The following is a 24,616-nucleotide window of genomic DNA, read 5'->3' as shown; positions in this document are numbered from 1 at the left end:
GTTAAAATGCTAGACCTTACTGGTTAATTCTCGTACAAAGAAAGCAGACATTATAATCATGAATGGACACCCTCAAAGGATTCGGAGTACAATCTCCAAAAAGAGATAAAGACTCAAAAGTGAGCAACCTGTTTTTTGCTTTGAATACAGAAACCATTTAAAGGCCACTGTCAAATGGGCTAGGGCGGCACAACTTTTCCTTTTAATTTGAACATTCCTCTGCAGTGCTGGGAAGCACAAACACTCCAGCAGTGTATTAGTGCATGAGAATCAGGAGGGGAAGTGGAGAAGAAATAAAAGAAAGCCATTTCCCCTTTCCCTGTCTGAAGTGCAAAGCGTAAAAACCACATGTTTTAATGCTCTGAAGTTACTGGGGGAAACAGGGAAGAAGCCTGCTTTTTCCAGCTAAATTCTTCTGAATCTTGTCTCTATTCCTTTAAAAGTATTAGTCATTTAAACTAGCATCATCTTCTCTAAACATCCTGATCCCGATGGAGGCGGACTAGAAGATTAAGGAGACCTAAGCAGCATTTTTGAAAGGACTTCTACAAAGCCAAGAATGACTGTGAAAATATGAAACAGCGGCTCAGCGCAATGTGCCTGCCAGAACCTTGGAGGCGCTCTTTAGTAAATCTGTCCGCCTGAGATGCAATCATTCACATGAGATTAGCATAAACCCTCATCCTTTTTACCGCTCGGCGAGTCCTTCTGAGCAGTCACTACAAGATGGGATAAACTCATGCATGGCCATAGCTTTGGGCTTGTCTCCACGTGGCATTGCTCCCGATTCATTCCATGTGTGGGCACCCTTAGCCCAGAACAGAGTGCCTTGTTCCTGGTTAGTTTAAAGCAAGTTACTCCCGGCTTGTTTGATATTTGCAAGGCACATTTCGCGGCTTGTTCCTGCCTGTCAGGGTGGTTACACAGCTGCCAATCGAGCAAACAGCTGCGGAACCTGGAGAGGCTGTTCTCGGGTTCGCATCCCCGTGCTGAAGACACCCGGCCACCCCCGCCGCCAGGGGAGGAAAACCTCCCTGCAGGAGAAGACTTTCGGAGGGAACAGACTTTGTCCTGTCAATCAACCAGGGGACTCCCCGCCCACTCTGGAGTTCGAAGGCAGAATTCCCTCCTACTCACGTCACTCAAAAGGGAATCCCCGCCCCTCACCTCTCCGCTCCTCGTTCCAGGGAAGGGAACCCCCGCCTATTCTGTCACTCACGCGGAGGGGAATCCCCGCCCACGGCGGCGTTCCGGAGGGGCTCTCTGCGTGGGAGGCGGGGTTCAACAGGCTGCCGGGGGACTGGGGTTGCGGGGGGTCTCCCCCCGGCTGAAGCGCTGCCTGGGGCTAAGTGGGGAGCAGCAGCAGGCGGTGTCCCCCCCCCCACACGTGCTGTCCTTGCTTGCGCGGCGTGGGGAGCTGGCTGGGGGCTTGCAGGGAGCCCCGCTGGCTTGCTCCTGCAGCGGGGACCCGCAGGCTGCGTGACCTGCCCCAGCTACGGGGGGCGGTGGCGGCGGTGCTGGGGGGAAGATCCCCGGGCTGCTGAAGGGGACGCCGACTTTGCCCCGCCCCCCATTCGTGCCATCTGGGCCCGGCGGGGGGGGGGCTTCTGCAGCCCCTGGCCGAGCCCAGCCGCTGGGCAGGGAGTCCCCTGGCCCATCTCCCGCGGGGGCGCCCGCTGCACGGTCAGCTCCGTCCGGCGCAGCCCTCCCCTGGGGGCCCGCGGCTTTGGCCCCGCGCTGGGGAGCCGGGCTTCGTAGCTCCCTGCACAGGAGCGCATTTCAGCTGCGGGAACTTGTCCGCCCGGGCGGGGAGGGCGCCGGGGGGGGCCCAGTCAAGGTATAAATAGACGCCGCCGCGCCGAAGCTGGGCTGGGAGCCGGTGTGACACCGGCCGGCTGGGGTGCGGGGAGGGAAGGAGGCTGCTGTGCGGGGCGCGCCCCTGTCTCCAGAGCCGGAGCGAGCGAAGTCTCGAAGCCCAGCCCCGCCAAATCGGAGACCTGCGGCGGGCGGGAGAGTCTCGCCAGCCCGGGGGAGGGGCCCTGCAACCCCGCCCCACCGGGAGAGCAGGTGGGGAGTGACCCCGCACCCCCTCCGGGGCGGGCGCCCGCTCCGACCGCAGCCCCATGAGCCCAGCTCTCCTCGCCCGCCTGCCAGAGAGGAGCCGCCCCCAAACTCTGGGGCAGGAGTACGCTGCTCAGCCCGGATCCCCCGCACCCTGGGACGGGCCGGAGGAGCCCAGAGCCATCGCCTGGGACTGGTCATGGGGCCATCGGACCTAGTAGGAGGTGAGTGGATCCCGTTTTGTTTTGCTTTGCTCTCCTCAAGCAGAGGATCTGGGCAGAAATGACACCAGATGCTGGTTTAACAGAGGGAGGAGGCAGGGAGGGAAATCAAACGTATTTTTAAATTGGTGCTTATCAGCAAATGTAACAGTCTTGAGATCAGGGATGGCAGAAATCAAGGAAATTAAGTGAATCCCTCCCCCATAGCTCTGTTCCTTTTTCTCTAGGCATCCAGTAACTTCGTGGTTCCATGGACGTTTCCTCCCCACCAATCGCTCCTTCATGTATCTATCTGTACTTTGCATTACCACTTGCTAAATACTGTGTTTACTGTGGTCTGCAGCTTCCAGACCTTTGTGTGATTTCACCCTTTATAACGCATAGAAAAATCACTGGTGGCAGTACTGTCTGTACTGAAAGACTGGGGAAACCTTTCTACCTTTAATAGGACAAAACTGAATAGCACAGAAGCAACAAGTTTAGCAGGGGAGCATTTAACAACCTGCACTTCAATTTGTTGGAAATCTTGAGTCCTTTAGGGTAGTGGAGATTCAGAGACCAGTGTCCTTTGCCCTCCTGCCTGGATACAAGTGCCTGGACTCTCAGTCACATGCTGTTGGAGTAGATTATTGGTACACGCACAGTTGGTACCAAGCAACAACACCTGCCTTGAGGATTTGAATTAATTCCTCCTGCATTGTGGATTTTAATTCATTTTAAAATTACCTGCATGGCTGTCCTTCAGTGGAAGGGAATCTTGGGGATATTAGCAAGCAGGAAATCAGTTGTATGTTTTTAAAGCAAGTAATTCCCTTTATGCAGCAGTCTAATAAAATCAGACAGCATGAAACATCTGGCAAATTTTTTTTATTACCAGAAAGTAGTTTGTGTCATTAAATACATTTGTCTACACAAACCAGGCATTGATATATACAATGGTGTAAGCAGCCCAAGAGGAATTAAAAAACCATAACAGAAGGGGGAGGAAAACATCAAGGGCTGACCTTAAAACCTAGAGAAACGGAACAACTCAGAGTTAAATGCATTGCCTGTCTTTCAGGTGGCCTGCAGAACTCTGTGCCTGGCTTATGATGGTACATTCTGTTGTTGAAAGCTCCTGCGTCCCCTTAAAGATGCAGTAGAACAATTGTTCTCTACCTTTTTGGGCTCAGGACCCATGGGTAAACCTTGATAGCATGTCATGACCCAGTAAATAGTTTGTGTTTAAAAAAAAAAATCTGACTCACTAAATAATTCTTACGCACAATATGTAATATACACATTAATGCAATAAGTACTAAATAAGTACACCAGGCATATCATAGTGGCTGTGCTCAGACCTCCACACCAGGATCTGTGACCTCAGGTTTGACCCGGCCCCTGTTTGTGTTAATGGTGTTGCAACCTGGCACGTGCAATCACAACACCACTCAGTCAAATTTGGCCTGGCCAGCCCTCTTTCGTCATGGCAGAGGGGCAGCTGGGCCAAACCTGAGGGGTGCTCTGACCCTGCTTGTCAGGTCACAGCTCCCGGAGAAGGATGCTGAGCCCAGCCAGCCCTGCTGGACCAGAGCCACTGATGCAGGCTGTGTGTGGGATTGGCTTTCCTGATCCCTGCCTCCTATGCAATACTTGACACATTATAGTGACCCAGTTTTAGGTCAATGCCCTGTAGAATAAAGTGGGATTTTACTCCATCCTTAACTTCATCTATTTTGCCTATCTGTGCTGTTTCTATGGAATATAAGAGCTCTTCCTCTTGTAAGACCCTTCCAGTAAGTACATCAGTTTTCATGAATTTCTGTGCATAATCTCATCTGTTGCATCTTTATTACCACTTATTTGCAGAGTGAGATTGTGTGCAGTGATTCTTGGAGGTGCAGCACAGAGGGTTGTAGCTCATAGAGAATTGTCCAAAAGCCACCTTTGCCTCCAATTTTGTTCCCTCCTGATTCTGGTCTCATTGGGGACTGAAATGATGCCTGACATCATTTAGTTGCTGTGTTCTAAGATGCTCTAAGTTACAGAAGCCCTGACTGGCTGCCTATGGATGGCTCTGCAACCTGGCATTGGCAAGAATATCCACTCCCACTCCTCACATGCTCCTCTCACTCATAATCTATTCTTGGCACTCCTCATATGCTGGGGTTTATGAGGGGCCTGTAAGGGCAGCTCGTGGCTGTCCTACACCATTCCTGCACTGGAGGAATTCTCTTCCATCCTGCTAAGGCCTATAGCCTGTGGGAGATCCTTCTCAAAATTTCACTACAGAAAATCTTCTGAAAACCAGAATGCACAAGTGTGTTTAGAAGACATCTCTTCATGTAAAATATATATATTTGAAATATACATATTTTTATTGTCTCTAGTGCTTGGAGCAAAGGCGGTCCAAGTTTCGTTTTGGTATTTAGTAAATATCACTGACTGTTAAAAATCTTCTGAAAAAGTTGATTAAGGTGAGTATTTCTAGATTAAAGGACTCAAAATGGCTCCTTTATTTTATTTATTTATTTTTTTACAAAGTGTCTACTTTTTGTGTTCCTTTACTTGTCTATCAAAATTGCAGTACACCATAAACATGGGTAGACAAACACTGACTCTTGCAAAAAGAAGCTTTTGAGAGCAGCAGTACTGAATTGTTGCAAATAATGGCCATTTCTTGGAACAGACAATCTTCTGACTGTGAAGCTGATGGACGAAAAAATAAAATTTAGTGATGGAGAATACGAATTTTCACTGTCGACCTTTTAAACCAGCAACAGAAACTTTCAGAAGTTACCAAGGTCTGGGAATATTACTTGTCCTGCGTTCTTCACCAGTATGCTCCATTCCCGTAAGGGAATGTGTACATATCCATTTTCCAAAATGGGCAACTGAGGGACAGAAGTCAAGTGACTTTGTAAAGGGTATATGGAAGTTTGGAATGCTCTATTCTCTGAGGTGGTAGACACTGTGGCCCAGTGTGGAGGAAACATAGTTCTATCATCCAAACTGCTTCAAAGCCCTTTGTTTAGCTAGACCAAGCTCCTGTCTTAGCTACTCAGTGTGAAAGCAGAGGCGATCACTGGGGCCCAATGAAAAGGTACTATTCAGCTCAGGTTCATCTGAATGTTTGTGGTACTGCAGCCAGCATCTCACTATCTCTCCCCCCAGCCTTGCATAGTTGAGCAGGACGGTGACAAAATGGAACTGCTCAATCCTCAGGGCAGGTGAGCGACTGCCCAGTATCACCCCGCAATCCTCTCTGAAAGAAAGAAATGAAGCAACTCAGACATGACTTAGTCCAGCCCTGCCAAGGTCTGCAGAATGCTTTTGAAATCTTTGTTTAGCTTTAAAAAATAAACTGATGTCTATCTTCAAAAATCAAAGTAAAATAACAGCTGTGAATGAGTAATTTGGCTGTTGTTACTGTTTAATCACTGATATCAAATGTATTTCACTCCTTTAAAGGTCAGTTCAGTTGCAGTGAATTAAAGGCTGTGAATATTAACCATTCAGCGTAGAGAATAAAGTCTTATACCAGAGACATGCTTCTAAAGCATGACTGTTCTAAAGTTATTGTTGTCCAGTATAAGTGTTCTTTTCTGCATTTTCTGTTTTCTGTCTACAGAAAATATATATATAGTATTCTCATCCCTAAGGATTCCAAAGCCTTTCACAAATATTATATATTTAAAAAACAACTTGTTAATGCATCATCATTAATGTTGCACAGTTAAAATGGCAAAAGTCAGGAAATGCAAAAACTGAGGTTCCAACAGCAATATTAACTTGGCTGCACTACACATCCGGTATGTTTTTATAGCATAAATTTTATGATATAAACAGGAATAGGTGGACAGCTGAACAGAACTAGCAAAACAGGAATAGAAAACCGTATGTATGGGCAGTGTGTTGGTTTTTATGTATAATCTGAAACCATCAGACCTTCAACCACACAGTGCCCCCTAACACCGTTCTGGAAAATATGTTCAGTAATGACTCAGAGGAATGTGTTACTTACTGGATTGCTGACAGTGGTTCCTGGAGCACACTGGGGTTCCTTATAAATTTGCTATCCCGGAACTGGCCAGTCTTCAATCCTGCTCAGTTTGCGAGACCAACAAGATCCTAAAAAAGGTGCTATCACTTCATCTCCAATTCCTCTTAGCCGCCAAGAAATATTACCCACTGACAGAGGTAGCAGTTCATTAGGCCAGTTCTCAGTAGATTATATGCATAAAGATGACGGGAATGCTATATTATAATTAGATAATCTGAAATGGACGCACCAACCTTATTAATAGTCTGTTATAATTTTAGAAAATGTTGTTTGATCTTAATGGACTTCATTGAATCTATGAATTACAGAGTTTAAGGCCAGAAAGTACCATTGGACTATTTAGTCTGGCCTCCTGTGTGTCACAGCCATTCAGTTTCAGCCAGTTATCCCTGTACTGAGCCCAATGTTTGCATACAGACTATCATAATCCATTCTGGAGTGTGTAATCTTTCAGCAGTAGCTCCTTGACCATAACAGGGTTGATCAGTGTGCGTGATGTTCATCTGTGATTACATTCTCTGGAAAAAGCTACCAAAATCAAATGAATGTTCACTTTTTGTTGTTAAAAGTGGCATTTAATTTAACAAGAGTTTTGTGCACTAACAAACTGACAAATCACGTCAAACCAACCTAATAGATTTCTTTGGCAGATTAACGAGCCTTGTAGATAGGGGGAAGCAGTAGATGTGATATAGCTCAACTTTAGTAAGGCTTTTGATATTTGTCCCATGTGACCTTTCATATGCAAACTAGGGAAATATAGCCTAGATGAATTCTGCTAGAAGGTGGGTGCACAACTGGTTGGAAAAGCATACTCAGACTAGTTATCAGTGGTTCACTGTCAAGATGGAAGGGCATATTGAGTGGGGTCCTGTAGGGATCTATTCTGGGTCCGATTCTATTCAATATCTTCATAAATGATTTAGACAGTGGCATAGAGAGTACACTTATAAAGTTTATGGACAATGCCTAGCTGGAAGGGGGGTTGTGAGTGTATTGGAGGACAGGATTAGAATTCAAAATGATTTTGACAAACTGGAGAAATGGTCTGAAATAAATTTGTATGAGATTCAAGAAAGACAAATGCAAAGTACTATATGTAGGAAGGAATAATCAATATCACAAATACAAAATGAAAAATGACTGCCTAGGAAGAAGTACGGCAGAAAAGGATCTGGGGTTATAGTGGATCACACACTAAATATGAGTCAACCATGTATTACTTTTGCAAAAAAGCAGAAGCAGTGTTGTAAGCAAGACATGAGAAGTAATTCTTCTGCTCTCCTCAGCATTGATAAGGCCTCAGCTGGAGTACTGTGTCCAGTTCTAGGTCCCACACTTTGGGAAAAATGTGGGCAAATTGGAGAAAGTCTAGAGGAGAGTATCAAAAATGAGTAAAGGCCCAGAAAACATGACCTACAAGGAAAGACTGAAAAAATTGGTTTTGTTTTCTGGGGAAGAGAAGATTGTTCTCATGTCCCATCTCCTCCCCCCCCCCCCAAATCTTCAAGTATGTAAAAGCTTGTTACAAAGAGGAGGGTGATCATTTTTTCTTCTTATCTGCAGAGGACAGGACAAGAAGTAAGGGACTTAAATTGCAGCAAGGGAAATTTAGGTTCGATAATAGGAAAAAAACTTCCTAACTGTAAGGGTAGTTAAGCACTGGAATAAATTATGTAGGGAGGTTGTGGAATCTCCTTAAAACCTTTTAAGGACCTGTTCGTCACTGGACAAACACCTGTCAGGGATGGTCTAGATAATACTTAGTCTGGCCTCCAGTGCAGAGGACTGGACCAGATGACCTATCAAGGCCCCCCCTCCCCATCCTACATTTCTATGATTACAAACTTTTATTTTGAGTTATAAAGCTTCACGGGGGAGTCTGAAGTAGCATAATTAGGGAAGAACAGAGAGCTTTAACTTCCCCATCTAAGATGACATTTTAAAAAAATTAAAGTGGCTTGCCTTTGGCACAACATTCCTAATAAAAGGTATGCTACTTGAGAGCTGCTATAAATGATAGCAACAGCGTTTATTTTCATTATCGCTTGGTCCGGATGGCATCTTATTTTAACATTCTGTGCTGTATTCTAAAACTTGTTAGGGGATTAATATTGTAGGTTTATTTCAGTCTTATTTTGTGTGTTTTGGATAAATCCCATTTACAGCTGAAATGGGTTTTTAATACTATTCTTGACAAAATTTTGAAATGACATTAAGATTACTTTATACACTGAAAAACTATTGTGACAAAGCTCTGTCCTTGCCTCCATGGGTCCCGCGTTTCCTGGCGGATTTCCACGAGCCTCTGAGGCTCACTGTGACCCTCCACGTAACCCTTCTTTCTCTAGAGACAAGGGTCACAGTCTACTGAGCCATTTTCATCATAAGCCAGCAAGGGAGGTGAGGAGAAGTTATCCTTCCTTGCACAGTCTCTGTTGTCTCCCAGTCTCAGTGATTAATCAGGGGGCAAAGGTGAGGGGGGAGCCCGGGCCCACCCTCTACTCCAGGCTCCAGCCTAGGGACCCTAATAGTATCAGCTATGGTAGCTGACCTTTTAGAAACATGACACGTACAATTCCCTGGGCTACTTCCCCACAGCAGCCTCCACTTCACCCTTACCTCAGGGCCTCCTTCCTTGTGCCTGATATGGTGTGTACTGCTCAGCCTCTCCAACAGCACAACTTCCTTCCACAGCTCCTGACATTCACCCCCACCTGACTGACTGGGAGGCTTTTAACTAGTTTCAGCCAGCCCCTGATTGGCTTCAGGTGTCCCAATCAACCTAGCATTCTCCCTGCCTTCTGGAAAGTTCTTAATTAGCCCCAGGTGTCTTAATTGACCTGGAACAGCTGCTATTTCTCTTATCCTGGTACCAGGGATTTGTTTAGTCTGGAGCTAATATATCTATCTCCCACTACTTTTCTATAGCCATCTGGCCTTGCCCCATCACACTATCTAAAATGTGGTTACTAACACCTGCTTAAGCATAACATAATTTTTTTAATAATCTAAACACTGGAGATGGAGTTGAACTGAAACACTGGCTCCAAATTCCCTGATCTCTGGGAAAGTCTGGGTCTGATATTAGACTTGGGCCCATCTTTGCTAAGTAGGAAAATCAAGATAAATGGGCACACAATTTTCAATGTCATTACGGTGAAATATTTAGTGTCCTCAATTATTTCACTGGAAGTGGGAGGCACCTTCAAGGATTGTGCTGTGAGAGCTCACAGACTGAGAAGGATTAAAAATTGGGAAATGGGTTTGACAATCAGCTCCCTAACTATACATCTCTGAGCCTCCTGCCATCTTGGTGAAAAGTGACTACGTTTTCCACACTGGACGCATGGGTCCCGGGTGTGAGGTTGTCAGTCAGTTTCCCTGTGGCAGGCATTGAATGGTATTTGTTAAAGCAGTCTTAAAAATGTGCTTTGTCTGTGCTGTTAAAATCCAGACTTCTTTAAACTCTCTCTGTTCTGCTCCTCTTGCTTTGTTTTCATCCCAAACTGAAATCTAAGTAATTGGCTACAGCATTTTGAAAAACCTAGAATATCTTGCTGATGTTTCAGTGTGACATGCACTATGTGAAACTGGAGCATGTGTCCTAACACTCGTCATCTGGGAGAACCTCATATATATGATTTGGACACAGTGATGCTTAGGATCATGATATAAATTGAAATATGTAATGAATCAATCAAAGGCTCTGGGTGAGGTTATAATTAAAAATTTAAATGCATTTTGCAGAACTGACACAATGCCAACTGTAAAACTAAGGAGATTTTCATCACTGAACCTTCCTCCTCCTTAAAATCCTGATTAAATAGTTAGACTTAGCATTGTCTAAGAAGTTCAGCAAATCTGGGCTCTTTTGAACTGAGTCACTGAGAATTGCAGGGCTCAGCTCTCCTCCAGTGAAAACCCTGTTCCACTGGCTCCCAGATGTTTCAGTTTAGGGACCAGCACCTCAAGCACTCAGCTGATCTTAACTGTGGTGGTATAATTATCTTCTGATTTATTTCTTGCAAGCCCTCTGCTTACCAGCGATGATGACACATGGAAAAGACCATCGAGGGGCCACCATATTGATTACTGAGAACAGATTATTAAATCCTTATAGGTCAGCCATAGAGTGTTGCATCACAGAAAAAGACTTCTAACGTATTGGTGATCCAGATGTTTTTGTTCATTCCCAGGGTGGACTATTAAAATGGGTCTTCTACCCTGATGGGAGTGGTGGTGAAACCTTCATTCCAGCAGTGTGTAGATACTGATTGGGGCTTCTGGGTACAACCATAATACAAACCAGTAATCATAATCTGGCTATGAAAAGGACATAATACAGCCCTACTTCTCCAGGCTTGGCCCACAAAATGAGTCTAGAGTGTGTTGGGAAGGTTCATCTTTATGCATTGAGCTAGAAATTACGGTGGCTGGGATGGTCTTGAGCCAACCTAGATGTGTTATCTGTACAAACATTTGTACCCTCCTAGTACAGTCATCACTGAAGCAATCAAGAACTTAGATCAAAAATGGACTCCAGGATGCAGAGGGTGGCCAATATTTCTCTCCAAAGTCTTTTTTTAAGGACTCACAAAGGAGTGGTGGGCAGAATAGCCTGTCCCCTCATTATTTTGTTCACCAATTAGGCCTAGTTTTTGACACACCAATTTTGGTTCAGTGAGTTCTGGGTCCCACGCTTTTATTGTTTACTGGCATGATCTTAACACAGTCCTTGAGTCAGGGGGCCTTTTGGTTTGGACTAATTCAGTTTTTGTCTCCCTTTCATACCTTTTCCCACCATCGTTTGTTGTTATAGGTTATTGTGACAGCTGATGAACTTTCACTCTTTTTTTAGAGTTGAGCTCATAATAAGGGTAAATTTGTAGGCCTAATTATCACAACAGGCCTCTATATTGAGAGAATCTCCATTTTAACCCTATTCCGGGACTTTTGTGAAAAGTGGCCACATTTAATCAAATCAGTTTTTTGACGGGTCAGATTTAAGATGAGGTGCAAACAGCACAGTTATGCTACCTCCCCGATTTTCCCTCAGTTTATGCTGAGAAGAATACCTGTCAGGAGATAGTAACACTGCTGGAGTTACCAAGCACTAACTGTCATCCAGTCAGGTCTAATCAGGAATGATGGTAAATTTGATGGCCACCGAACTTAACTTAAACACTATGAATCAAAGATTAAAGTTCCTGTCATCTGACATTATGCAGGCTGAGTGTTGAATTCAGACAAGTGGGACAGGTATTAAACATTAACCGTTTGCTTTGCCTTAAATGATTAATTCTATGCGTGCACTATCTCCTTTTTCCTACCACGTTAGGGCTTGCCAGACCCATGCCTCTGAAAGTAACTTCACCAGCTATCCCTTGCTTCTCCATATTCCCAACTCGTAGTTACGTTGCTCAACTCTGTTGGCCACTCCAAGTAGTTGTCCAAGGGACATACAGTAACTCTCCACTTAACGTCCTCTCACTTAACGTTGTTTCGATTTTACGTCCCTGCTCAATTACAGAACATGCTCCATTTAAAGTTGTGAAATGCTTCGCTATAACGTCGTTTGCCTGTCTGCTTTGTCCACAGCTGGAATCCCCCACATCAGCTCCCCTATGCCCACAACCTGCAGATCAGCATCTTCCCTCCTCCTCCCTCCACCTCCTGCCCGGGGCAATGAGCTGGCTTGCGGTGTTCAGGAAGGAGGGGGGAGGAGTGAGGACTCAGCGTGCAGGCTCCCCCTCTCTCCCCTGCCGCCTGAACACCGCAAACCAGCTGATTGCCACGGGCAGGAGGCAGGGGAGGGAGGCTGCGTGCCGAGTCCTCACTCCTTCTCCCACCCTCCTGCCCCCTGAACCTCGCAAGCCAGCTGATTGCCGCTAGGAGGGGGGAGGAGCGAGGACACGGTGCGCCTCCCCCCTCCCTCCCCTGCCTCCTGCCCGCGGCAATCAGCTGCCTTGCGGCATTCAGGAGGCAAAGGAGGGAGGGGGAGCCTGTGCACCATGTCCTCGCTCCTCCCTCCTCCCTCCTGACCGCTGCAAGCAAGCTGATTGCCATGGGCAGGAGGGAGGGGGAGCCTGTGCGCCGTGTCCTCGCTCCTCCTCGCTCCCTCCTGAATGCCTCCCTGGGTCCTGGAGCAGAACATCCCTGTCTCTCCCCTGCAGCTCCATGCAGCGTCCCTGCATCAACTGTCGCTGCAGGGTCCTAGTGCCCCCCATCCAGTAGTGCCAGGGCAGGCTGCCCTTCCCCCTCAGACCCTTTCATTTTCCGGCGGGGACCCTCCACCAGTACAGCCGCCCCCCATGCCTGCAGTCACCGCTCCTGCCCCACGCTGGGCAAGGGGCAGCCCCATCTCCCACCCCCAGTGAGGCTACAGTGAGGGGCAGCAGCAGGGGACGAGGTGCTCAAATGCTGGCGGTCCCCTTCCCCCACTGCACCCATCACAGGGAGGTGAGGGAGATTCCTGGACCTGAGAGGGGTCCTAGGAGCACGTGCAGTGACAGTGGTAGGGGTGAGTGTGCTGCCGGCGGGGATAGGGCTGGGGGGAGTCCTCCTGTCTGGCTCCAGTCCTGGGACAGCCTGCCTGCACCCCAAACTCCTCTCCAGCCCTGCCCCCCCCAGAGCCCATACCCCCAGCCAGAGCCCTCATTCCCCCACACCCCAACCCTCTGTCCTAGCCCTGAGCCTCTCCAACACCTCATCTCCAGAGCCAGAGCCCTTATCCACCCCGCACCATAACCCCCTGCCTCAGCCCTGAGCCCCCTCCCAAACCCTCATCCCCAGCCACATCCCGAACCCCTCCCCAGCCTCACCCCACAGCTCTCACCCCTTGAGACGTTATTGACATAATCTGGGACTGTATAGATCATCGTTGCAACCAAGGTCCTGTAATGGCACCAAATCTTATATAAAGGGGGTCAAACGAGGTCTAAGACAAGGTTATGGTTTGCTGGTTATGATTATGCTATCTGTATATGTGTATCATTTTTGTAGTTGAAGTTATGAATATTGGCTCTATACTGTCTGTAGTTCAAACTTGTGCTATGCTTCTGGGTGACACCCCAGACAAGCTGGTGTCAGCTCTGCCTAGCCTGCTTGGTGGCCCATTAAGGACCATCAGCTACACACCTGACCCATTGAGAGAAGGCAGACACGCCTTGGCACTCAGCAAGGTGTGCAGGGACATGCCTATGGACAGAACTCTGCGGTTTTTCCATCCCATGTGATGGACAGCTTGTCCTTGGGACAAAGAAAGAGAGACCACATGGCAAGAGAATATAAAAAGCTGCTGCAGCTTCTCCATCTTGTTTTCAATCCTGCTTCTTACCTCTGGAGGGACTTTGCTACAAACTGAAGCTCTGAACAAAGGACTGAAAGACCCACCCCAGCTGTGGATGTACTCCAGAGACTTGATTTGAACCTGCAGTTTATTCTATCACTGCTGCAAGCCTGAACCAAGAACTTTGCCATTACTGTATGTCATTGATTCCATTTAACCAATTCGAGCTCTCATCTATATTTCTTTCCTCTTATGAATTAACCTTTAGATTTTAGATTCTAAAGGATTGGCAACAGCGTGATGGGTGGGTAAGATCTGATTTGTAAATTCACCTGGATCTGGGGCTTGGTCCCTTGGGATCGAGAGAACCTTTTTTTTCTTTTACTGGGGTACTGGTTTTCATAACCATTTATCCCCATAATGAGTGGCACTGCTGGAGATACTGGGAAACGGGAGTGTCTAAGGGAATTGCTTGTCTGACTTGTGGTCAGCCAGTGGGGTGAGACCAAAGTTTGCTCTGTTTGGCTGGTTTAGTTTGCCTTAGAGGTGGAAAAACCCCGGCCTTAGGCTGTAACTACCCTGCTTTAAGCAATTTGTCCTGAAATCGGCACTCTCAGTTGGGTCCTGCCAGAACCAGCATCGTTGCACCCCTGCATCTCCTCCCATCCCCAAACTCTCTCCCAGGGCCTGCACCCCAGACCTCCTCTCCCACCCAAACTCCCTCCCAGAGCCTTGGGAAGGTGGGGGGTGGAGTTGCGGGGGGGGTCAGAGTTTGGGCAGGGGCAGGTTCTGGGCACCACCAAAATTTCTACAAACCTGCCACCCCTGCCGGCAAGGGCCAGTGCGCCATACCGGTGCGGACCGGCTTCCCCAGGCGGCAATTTAAAGGGCCTGGGGCTCCCAGCATTGGCTGGAGCCCCGACCCTTTAAATTGCTGCCGGAGCCCTGAGGTAGTGGCAATGGGGCTTGGTTGGTGATTTAAAGGTCCCAGGGCTCCTGCCGCCACCTCCGCCCCAGGCCCTTTAAGTCGCTGCTGTAGCCCCCCCTGCCGCTACCCCAGGGCTCCAGGGACGATTTAAAGGGCCTGGGGTGGTAGAGGCAGCGGGAGCCCCAGGCCCTTTAAATAGCCCCTTGAGCCTGCCGGAGTCCTGGGGTAGTGGCGGCGGGGCTCCGGGGGCTATTTAAAGGGTTCGGGGCTCCCGTTGCCTCTACCACCCCGGGCTCTTTAAAGAGCTGCCAGAGCCCCGCTGCCACCGCTACCCCACAGCTCTGGCAGCAGGGCTCCAGGGATGATTTAAAGGGCCCTGGAAGGTAGTGGCAGCCGGAGCCCCGGGCCCTGCTGCTGGATCCCCAGGGCTCTGTCGGCAATTTAAAGGGCTCAGGGCTCTGCTGCGGCAGCTAGAGCCCCGGGCCCTTTAAATCACCCCTGAGCCCCAGGGCTCCCAGCCACCTCTGGGTGATTTAAAGGTTCCGGAGCTCCCAGCTGCTGCTACCACAGCCCTAGCCCCAGGCCTTTAAATCCTGATTTAAAGGGCCTGGGGATTTAAAGGCCCCGCCTCTTCTGGTAGAGGCCCCGCCCCTTCAGGTTGTGGCCCCTCCCCCTCCTCTGGACTCTGGAGTACCGGCAAGTTCTTTAAGTTACTTTCACCCCTGGCTGTGAATCATAGCACCCTAGAGACCTGGGATGGAAAAGACCTGTTGGGTCATGTGATCCATCTTCCCTGCTCTCTGTATTAGTAAATGTTTTTTTCTAATAAAACTATACATTTCTAATCCACTTTTCAGCATTTCTAGGGATGGTTCTAGGTAGCTGTTCTCTTGTCAATAACATCATAGAAATACGTGTTAAAGTCTGGTTATACAAGTGGCACATCTTGATGCCTAGAGCGATCGCTGTTAAAGAATAGATTATCTCATCAATGGGGACTCTGACTCCTGTTTGATGAATTAGGTGTGTCCATCCAGAGAACATACTGCTAAATTGTTCATTATTTTATACCTACATTTGCTTCTCAGTCTATTTTAAATGGATAATTATCGATTGTAGTAATAACTGAAGTAAAACAAAGAACATTTATGTTTAGAGTAATCTAATTTTAGCACGCTCAGTATGAAGGCAGATGGAATGGTGCAGTTTGTAACAGGGCAAAGTTACCGCTTCATCAGCTTATGAAACTTTCCAAAGCATTTCAAGTCAATTGAAAGGGAGAGAGGGGGAATCATGGTGATGACATGTCAGAGTGAACTGGAGTTCAGGGTTTGCTCATAAGATGCAGAATTCCTGTATGTTTCTGTGATGCATCTGGAACTACATTTCAAAATTCAGTTTTCAGATGTGATACCTGATGTTCAGGGAAAACAGCTGCATAAAAACACGATTGAACTGACGTTCTGTGTGTCTGTTTCTTATGTCCAATATTCTCGTAATAGAATCTCTTACACTCTGTATGAAAAGTTTGAGGGTGAGAGAATAAAACCTTGCATTGAAATACTGTATTCATTATTTATGGACCTTATTGAACCCTGTATATTGTAAAAGGGTGATAATCCTTCTCTACCTAACACAGGAAAGGAAGGCTGGATTGTTTGTCAGGTGTTTTGAGATCCTCCGTAGATATTCTCTAATGGTGCAAAGAACTTCTGTTGTTGGAATGGTGTGACACAGCCTTAATATTTTTGTATGCTTTCCCTTAATGCTTGGTTGGGTATATTCCTGCTTCAGCATATGGGCAGGGGAACTTCAATCCTGTAATCATGAATGGAATTTATTTATCTGCACAAGGCAAAACTAGAACCTCATGTGTAGTAGTTGCATTAACATTTTGAATTGTATAAGCCAGGGATCAGCAACCTTTGGCACACAGCCTGTCAGGGAAATCCACTGGCGGGCCGGGCTGGTTTGTTTACCTGCGGTGTCTGCAGGTTCGGCCGATCGCAGCTCTCACTGGCCACGGTTCGCTGTTCCAGGCCAATGGGGGCTGCGGGAAGCGGCAGCCAGCACATCCCTTGGCCAGCGAAGGCGTTCCTTGAGCAAATTACGGAGGAAGGTTAAAGGAGCAGTTCCCCTTAAACTGTGACACACTCTTGAGGGAGATGTAAATTACACTGGTAATAGGTATGAGCATAAGAAAACTGATTTGGCCCAAGGCTGTCCCTAGCCATTTTGGTGCCCTACGCAGCCCCCCAGGCCTTGAGGGGAGAGTGGGGGGGGGGCTGTGGTGGGCCCCAGGCCTCTGTGGGGAGAGTGCTGTGGGGCAGGGGGGAACCACCCCCCAGCCTGCTCTTCTCTGCTCCCCTGGCTCCCAGCCTTGGGGGGTAGAGGGGAACCGCCCCCCAGCACTCACCTACAGCGCGCGCGGCTGGGAGCCAGTGGAGCGGAGCAGATGCGGCCAGGTCGCTCCATTTACCATGCAGTGAGTGCAGGCCCAGCCCCTGCAGCAGTCCTTAGCGGAGTGGGGGCGGGGCTGAGGCGGGGCAGGGGCGGGAAGAGGTGGGGCTTGGGTGGAGCAGGGGCAAGGGCTTGGGGAAGGGGTGGAGCAGGGGCTGGAGCAACACACAGCTGCGCAAGGCACCAGGAAATGTGGTGCCCCAAATTCCCTGGTGCCCTACGCAGCTGCGTGCTTTGCGTATGGGTAAGGACGTCCCTGATTTGGCCCCCCTATGCTGTAATTTACAACATGCAGGCAGGCTGCTGGAAGAGTACATGGTAAATTGCAGGAGCAGGGCCCAAGTCAGTTTCAAAAATGGGGGTTAAATGTAGTTGCAGGCAGGGTGCCTGCATCTGTAAAACCCCAGGGAAACTCAAACATGTTTTTCCTTTTTTCCCCTGTTGCTGTGAGTAAAACCAATGAAAACAGGGGAAATGGACTACATAGGAGGTGCAGTGAAACTTACTGTGCCCAAAGTGCTGCGAAAACCACACGAAAGGCGGCAGAGGTGGCTGTAACCCTGGAAAAATGTTTCTCTCGCCTCTTGTTTGTACCAGTAGTAGATGGTAACATTTTTGAGACAGAAGTGTGATTTTTTTCTTTTTCGGATGGTGTCCCTTACAAAAGCAAACACATTAAAAATGTTTCCACAGATGTTTTGGCCAAATCGAGCTCACAGTTAGACTAGTGTGTCTCCACTGAATACACTGGGCAAAATCTGGCACAAAGTAAAAGTAATGTAAAATTATAAAAAGCTTGGATTAATATGAATTATTAAAATAACAAAGGCTCCCGGAAGCCAGGAGAAATGACTGCATATTCACACTCTGTTTTCAACTGGAGTATTAATTTTTAAGTGGTACAGTTCCTACTCCCTTTCATTGTCTCTGTTCTTGAAGTTCACTTCGTTTCTTTGGCACTCCACTGTGCCATTGAGAATACTGTATGTATGTTACTTGGACAGAAGTACAGAACAATGCAGACCTCAACACACACAAACTGAACATTCGCAGCCATGATATCCTAAAATGAATGATCAGATTCTGGTATACGCACATGTATATACACACCTGCAAGAAGCACAAGGCTCTTCATTCTATCCCTGGTGAGACCATATGCATCCGTATTAAAGCAAAACTGCATTACGTTTATGGTGCTCTGAAATGAATTTGCCATTAGATACAAAGCAGTCCCTGTAGTTTGGTTTCACAGGATAGAGGCATGAAAAGGCCATGGTGATAGTAAAATAGGTAGGGAGCAGAAGAGGAGAAAGGGAAGATTATTTCTATTGTGATAGCGCCTAGGGGACCAAATCCCATTGCACAAACATGTATAACAAAGAGATTGCTTCTGCCCTGAAGACTTTACAATCTAAGTGCAAAACACGAGAAAACAGCTGTGTACAGCAGACAGCTGTGGAGAGCCTATGGTAGCAATGAGACTACTCTGGTCACCATGATAAGCACCGGTCACAGTATACCAGCTGCCTGTGAAGTTTTCTGTAGGCATAACCGTGGAGGAGAGTTTAAGGAGGGACTTGAAGGGAGACACTAAATTGAGTTGCAGATGTTTATGGGAAGCGCCTCCCAAGCATAACAGTGTCATGCAAGAGAGTTCAATGGTGCTTGTTAGAAAACTTGAAAAATGGTCAATTACAGCTGGTATCACTGATAGAGTGGAAGCAGGGGTCCACAACTCAACAGCATACAAGAGCTGAGAGGTGTGACAGGGTCAGGCTGTGAAGGGCCTTAGAGAAGACAAGTGGTTTGTGCTTGATGTGGTGGAGAAGGGAGAGCAAAGAGGGAACGGATATGGCTGAATCCTTGAGCCAGCAAAATTATCTTTGCAGCAGCATTTTGAACAGTTGTAAGTCAGGCAGTATGGCATTTGTCAGGGCCACCGAGGAGGAGGAGGGTGCAGTTCACTTCGTGGCCTTGGGAAAGAGTTTTAAGTGTGTGGGTTGAAAGTAAAAGCGGAGTCATCTTCTGCAAGGGAAAAGCAGTATGGATTAGAGCAGGGGTTCTCACAACAAATGTTTTGGTGGTCTCAGAGTACAGCTGCCAACTCTTGCTGGTGGTCGCTATGACAATTTTTCCTAAAATACTTAATTAACTTTAGGAAAAACAAATAAATATGCACATAGACATGTCCAAATCATAGTAATTTATTTATGTAGGGTTTTTTTTTGCAGACTCAATAATAAAAATAATGTACAGTTGTCTCTATTCTTTACTGGACTAAACAGAATAGAAGCACAAGGTGCTTTGCAGGTTCTTGTCTGTTTCTTTTGCTTTTTTTTTTTTTAAGACTTTCTAGAGAGTAAGTCTGCTTCTGTGAAAAGTGATATTTGTATGTTTGTTAATAGCACTTTTCACAGCAGCAGAATTGTCAGCTAGCTGGGAGGCAGTGAAAAGTGATATTTATAAACATACAAATAGTACTTTTCACAGCTGACTTACTCAGCCCTGGCAAGCTGGGGGACAAACTAAGCCTTGGATGGGAAGGTGGGTAGGGAGGCAGTAGGGGCTGGGAATGATGGGGTGGATGGGAGAGGGGCCGGGAAAGACGGTGGGGACCAGGGGCAAAGAGGCCCCTGGGGAAGCCCTGGGGAACAGGGGATGGAGCCCTGCGGCCGGGGGATGGAGCCCACTGCTGTGCTGTCGGAGCCGTGGCTAGAGCCCGTTACCGTGGGGCCGGAGCCTGCCACCTGCCACCCTAGCGCTGAAGCCTGAGCCCCAGTGCCCCTGGAACGTGGGGAACTCACATATGCTGTCTGATCTGGCATTTATGTGTCCAGAGGGGGACAGGGCCCAAACCCTTCTGGTGGCCCCTCAGGTGGGGGCCACTGCTTTATCTCCTGTTCCCCATCACTGTTCAGGAGGCCGTGGCCGCAGGAAAAGCCCCTGGTGGCCGCATGCGGCCACGGTGGCTGCATGTGAAAAATGCTGGTTTAGAGACAATGTCAGGGTGCTGGTTTACAGAGATGATACTAAAAATGGAGTCTGTGGCCATGTTTTGAGTAGATGTCAGTGACTGCATTTTGGGGTCCTGGTGATAGCAAAATACTTAGTTTGCTTATGTGGTTTGTGCTGTAAACAGAACCTCAAATGAAATTATATCCCTGAACCTCTCAGTTGCCTGGATGTGATCTGAGCAGCTCTTCTATTTGTGTTGTCTGCCAAAACGTGAAGGTAAAGAAATTGGTAGCTTGCCCTCATTTGACAGAAGTATTCCCCAGGCGGAAGGCTAAACCCTTGATTTGGATTATTTAACACCAGTTCTAATTTAAAGAACATTTTATCAGATTTGCTGGGCTTTAATGACTCTGTTCTTACATCCTATCGTAATTTACGATGCAAATGTAATAGCATTGAGTATGCAATTTAAAAAATCTGCTGGTGTCCCCCTTCATATGTACAGTGTCTGCTCCTCATCAATGAGGAGCCTAATTTCTGTGTTCATGTTTCCTTCACTGGTGTCCCAGATGACTTCTAAAGCCAATACACTTTTGCTTCCCTTTTGTGGTTGGATCGGTTTTTAATTTAACTAGCAGAGGAGAAAGTTTGTAGAACAATTACGTAAGGAAATCTTCACGGCCATAATTTTGGAAAGTAAATCATTAAGGCCCTGATCCTCCAAACTTTTAAACCTTGGAATAGAGTAGTTTCACTGAAGGCAAAATGTTTGACCTATGTTTTATTCCAGGGCAAATAAATCTTGATACATAGAAAACGCTAATTTTAATTTAATGTGTCCATTTCACAAAGCCCCTAAACACAAATCAGACTTAAAATGAATGTGTGCAGGGTGGGGGGAATATTGAGCAACGCTGATAGTAGTACATTTATTTTAAGGACTAGTTGTGATTTATTTTTTGTATGTGTGAAATAATGAGACAAATAGAAATTAAGGCTTTATAAACCTCCCCTTGCCCCCAACTAAAGAGAATAAATCCAACATTTTGCCTTATCTTTCTTTTTCATTATCTCTATGTATAGACATTGTAAGTTAACTTTTTAATGTAGTGAACAGTGAAAGCTGTCATAAATGATCTGCAAACACTGAGTACATAGTTTTTAAGCAGCTGGACAAAATTATAACTCAAAATGTTGGGACTGTTTTAATAGTTCTTCAGACAATGGGAGCAGGTCTTAAGTGAATGTTTCTCTGTATATTTTATAATGTGAATAAGCACATTGATAAGTACATATAAAGGAATGTTGCCAGCAGGCCACTTAATGTGATGACATGGATGGAGGTGTGGGGACAGAGAGACAGCTAGGATGAGAAGCTGTTAAGTTTTGTAGTGTGGGAACACGGGAGGGGTAGGGAGCTAGAAAGGCAGCACTGGAGAGCGGAGGCATAGACTTTCATGATGCAAGATAAATCAATTAATGGTGAAGAAATCAAATAGCTGTTCTTCTAAAAAATTACTCTGGGGGGGATCTTCTGTAGTAAGATGCCCTTTGTGAAATTTTAGGAGTGTGACATTTGAGATTGCAAGCGTTGTTGCTGCTTGTGATTTTATTGCAAGTCTTGTTTAAAACTAAACGCTGCCTTAGCTACAGAACTGCTGAAGTACCTCTATAATAAAGCAATAAAGACTGGGGAAGTAAAGTGACTACCAGGTGCTGTGGGAACCATCATTTTTTTTTAATTTTTTTTTAATTTTCTGACATTTGTGTCACAGATTTTAATAATTTTAATAATAATTTAAAATTTAATAAAAATTAATAATTTTAATAATTCAATAATTTTTGCATGAAAAAGTTTGTTTGCACAGTGGCTAGGATTGTGCACACAGTTGTTGGCATACATAAGCGTGCATTTAACTGCAGATATAGCATACCTAGTGTTAGTATTATTTTAACATTGTATTTACATAACTTTTCCAATTTACAGAGAATAACAAGGAAAGGTTAGCCAGGTGCAGGCCTCTTAACGTCTTAAAATGTTCCCTCTTGCTGTCAGATGTAGGTTTTTAGTAAGGAAGCATTTTGCTTCCCTCAAAGGTATGAACCTCTGCTTCTTGTCACTTGTTTTTTCATGGGTTTTGGTATTTCTTACTGCTGTATATCAGCATTTCTCTTTGAAGTCTGTTCTTTAGAAACCTTAAAGTCTAGAATCTGTACAGTGTCACACTGACTGTTCATTTTCTTTTATCTCCCTTTCCCAGGATTAGAATGTTTAACATTCTGACTCAGGTTTAGTAACTGCAGGTAAAACAAATGGTTTTGTTTTTGTTTTTTTCTTCTACTAGATACTAAGAGTACAATAAGAAAAGGAGTACTTGTGGCACCTTAGAGACTAACCAATTTATTTGAGCATGAGCTTTCGTGAGCTAAAAGCTCATGCTCAAATAAATTGGTTAGTCTCTAAGGTGCCACAAGTACTCCTTTTCTTTTTGCGAATACAGACTAACACGGCTGTTCCTCTGAAACCTAAGAGTACAATACGCAGAAACTGTTGGGAGCACGCTTTCAGATACTTAAGCTGCCAACCTGCTAATTAGCTTAGCTAAAAAGGTTTTTTTATTGTGTGCTCCTATTGTCTAGAGCAGCGTTCCTCAAACTAGGGTCTCTGAGGGCACCCCAGGGGCTCCGCAGGTCCTGCTGATCAACCCCTCCCCCTCCCTTAACTCCTCCCCCTTCCTCCCAGCTCCTCGTGCATGCTAAAATTCAGGCGGCGCGAAGGCAGGCTTCCTACCTGCCCCGCCTCCGCACTTCCTGGAAGCGGCCAGCCTGTCCCTGAGGCCCAGGGTGGGGAGGGGGTCTCCATGCACTGCCCCTGCCCCCAGTGCCGGGAACTGCAGCTCCCATTGGCCGGGAACTGCAGCCATTGGGAGCTGTGGGGGCAATGCTTGAGGGCAGGGGCAGCACACTGAGACCTCCTAGCCCCCCTGCTTAGGAGTCGCTGCCAGAGGGATGTGCTGGTCGCTTTCAGGAGCCACCCAAGGTAAGCACCACCAGATTGGAGCCCTCACCCACTCCCACACCCCAACCCCCTGCCCTAGCCCAGAGCCTGAACCCCGCACCCCAACCTGCACCTAAACTCCCTCTGTCTTTCTGTCATTGTCTTTCCTTCTTTCTTTTACTTTGGGAAGATGTACTCCATATTTCTCCTGCTGAGGTTGCTTATTATGTTGTCATCAGCAGGCGGCACTCATTATTACAGGGAGGGAGAAGCTACTGCTTGTTTCATGTATTACAGTGAATAATTTAATAAAGGGGGGAGGGGAAGAAGCCCTTCCCCCGCAAATCTAGCTAACAGCTTAAGGGAAGAAGACAGTTCTAGTCTGTGGGGGATGAGTGACACTTAAAGTTTTTGGTATCTCAAACCACTAGGGCAGGTTAAAAATGAATGGTGTCTTGCATGCCATTCCAAAACCAGCTTTCAGAACGTTTAAAGCATTAATCTTTAATTACAATATTCAAGAGATTCTGGCTGCTAAAATTGAATTGAAGCTTATGGAGTTTGGGGAAAGCAAACTGGTAATTGGAGTGATGCGGCTGTACAGACAGATATCTTCTGAGCTGCCAGGGCTAAGAATGCTGTCTGAACTCTGACAAGTGGGGAGCCTGACTATCCCATGGAGCATAGCATTCAGCTCTAGTTTTGGTGTTTTGCAAGTTACCTGTCCTTGAGCTCTCACTGGTCTCCATAGTACATTGCTCCACTCCCCTCTCCAAGATGCTGCCATCTGAAATTGCAGCCCCTTTTTCTTTCTGCAGAAGCAAGTGCCACTTCCTTCTGATGACAAAAGGTCAAAGTTTACTCTGAGGGTAATTGACACAACACTCCTGTTGTCTTCTGGGGAAGCAAGGCTGGACCTATAAATAGCAAGTCTGGGGAAGCAAGGCTGGACCTATAAATAGCAAGCTGAGCAAAGGGGGGTAGAATTTCTGTGTAGAACCAGGAAGCAAAATTAGATTGAGCCCCAGATGCACTAAACTGACAATAGGAAATCTTTTTTCAACTAGACCAAGACAGGTCTATGACAGGCTATAACTGTCACTGTTCTGCAAAAATTAGCTCACTGGTCACCCTATAATGCTCAACCTTCTTCTCGTTCATCAGTTAATTCATTTTGGTAGATTTCCTGTGGAAAGCTTCATTCTTAAAGCTGAATGTGAGTTTGGCCTCTTTCCCATTTTCCCTTAGTTGTTCACTGCAAACTGATATGCTCAGTTTGTTGTCACCAAAGACCGGCTGGGCAGCAGTCAGTCATGATGTCTAATTTGTGCCAATTTACATCCCATTACATTCAGTTAGACTGAGCCCTGCATGTAGGGACTGAAATTATGAGCATCCCTATTGGCAGGGCGCAGGGTAAGGCTGCTTGCGCTCATTCTTCCTCCTCCACCCCAGTGCACTGATATATGGGGCAGTAGCTACCTGTCTCTTTAATTTGTGTCTAACCGGTGTCTTTCTGCTTTCCCTTGAATTCCCTTCTTTGTGTGACCCACTATTCTGGATGCCCTGGGGACCTTTCATCTGGCAGACAGAATGAGCAGGTCTGTTGTGGAGACTCTGGTGCTCAGTACCACTGTAGAATTATTTATGTGAATCTAGC

The 24,616-nt window shown here is 46.6% G+C and overlaps 1 protein-coding gene across 5 annotated transcripts in view; it reads left to right on the top strand.

Moving 5' to 3' along the window:
- The first annotated feature begins 1,681 nt into the window (after nucleotides 1–1,681).
- Nucleotides 1,682–24,616, top strand: part of PDZD2 (PDZ domain containing 2) — a 320,331-nt gene continuing 297,396 nt past the window's right edge. For all 5 annotated transcript variants that reach the window (XM_048851666.2, XM_048851665.2, XM_048851664.2 and 2 more), the window contains exon 1: nucleotides 1,682–2,285. The gene's annotated coding sequence lies outside the window, so the exon portion shown is untranslated. The remainder of the gene's footprint in view (nucleotides 2,286–24,616) is intronic.

The sequence above is a fragment of the Caretta caretta genome, chromosome 5 (assembly GCF_965140235.1).
Source record: "Caretta caretta isolate rCarCar2 chromosome 5, rCarCar1.hap1, whole genome shotgun sequence".
Classification (NCBI taxonomy): Eukaryota; Metazoa; Chordata; order Testudines; family Cheloniidae; genus Caretta; species Caretta caretta.
This window is presented reverse-complemented; position numbering and strand designations above follow the sequence as displayed.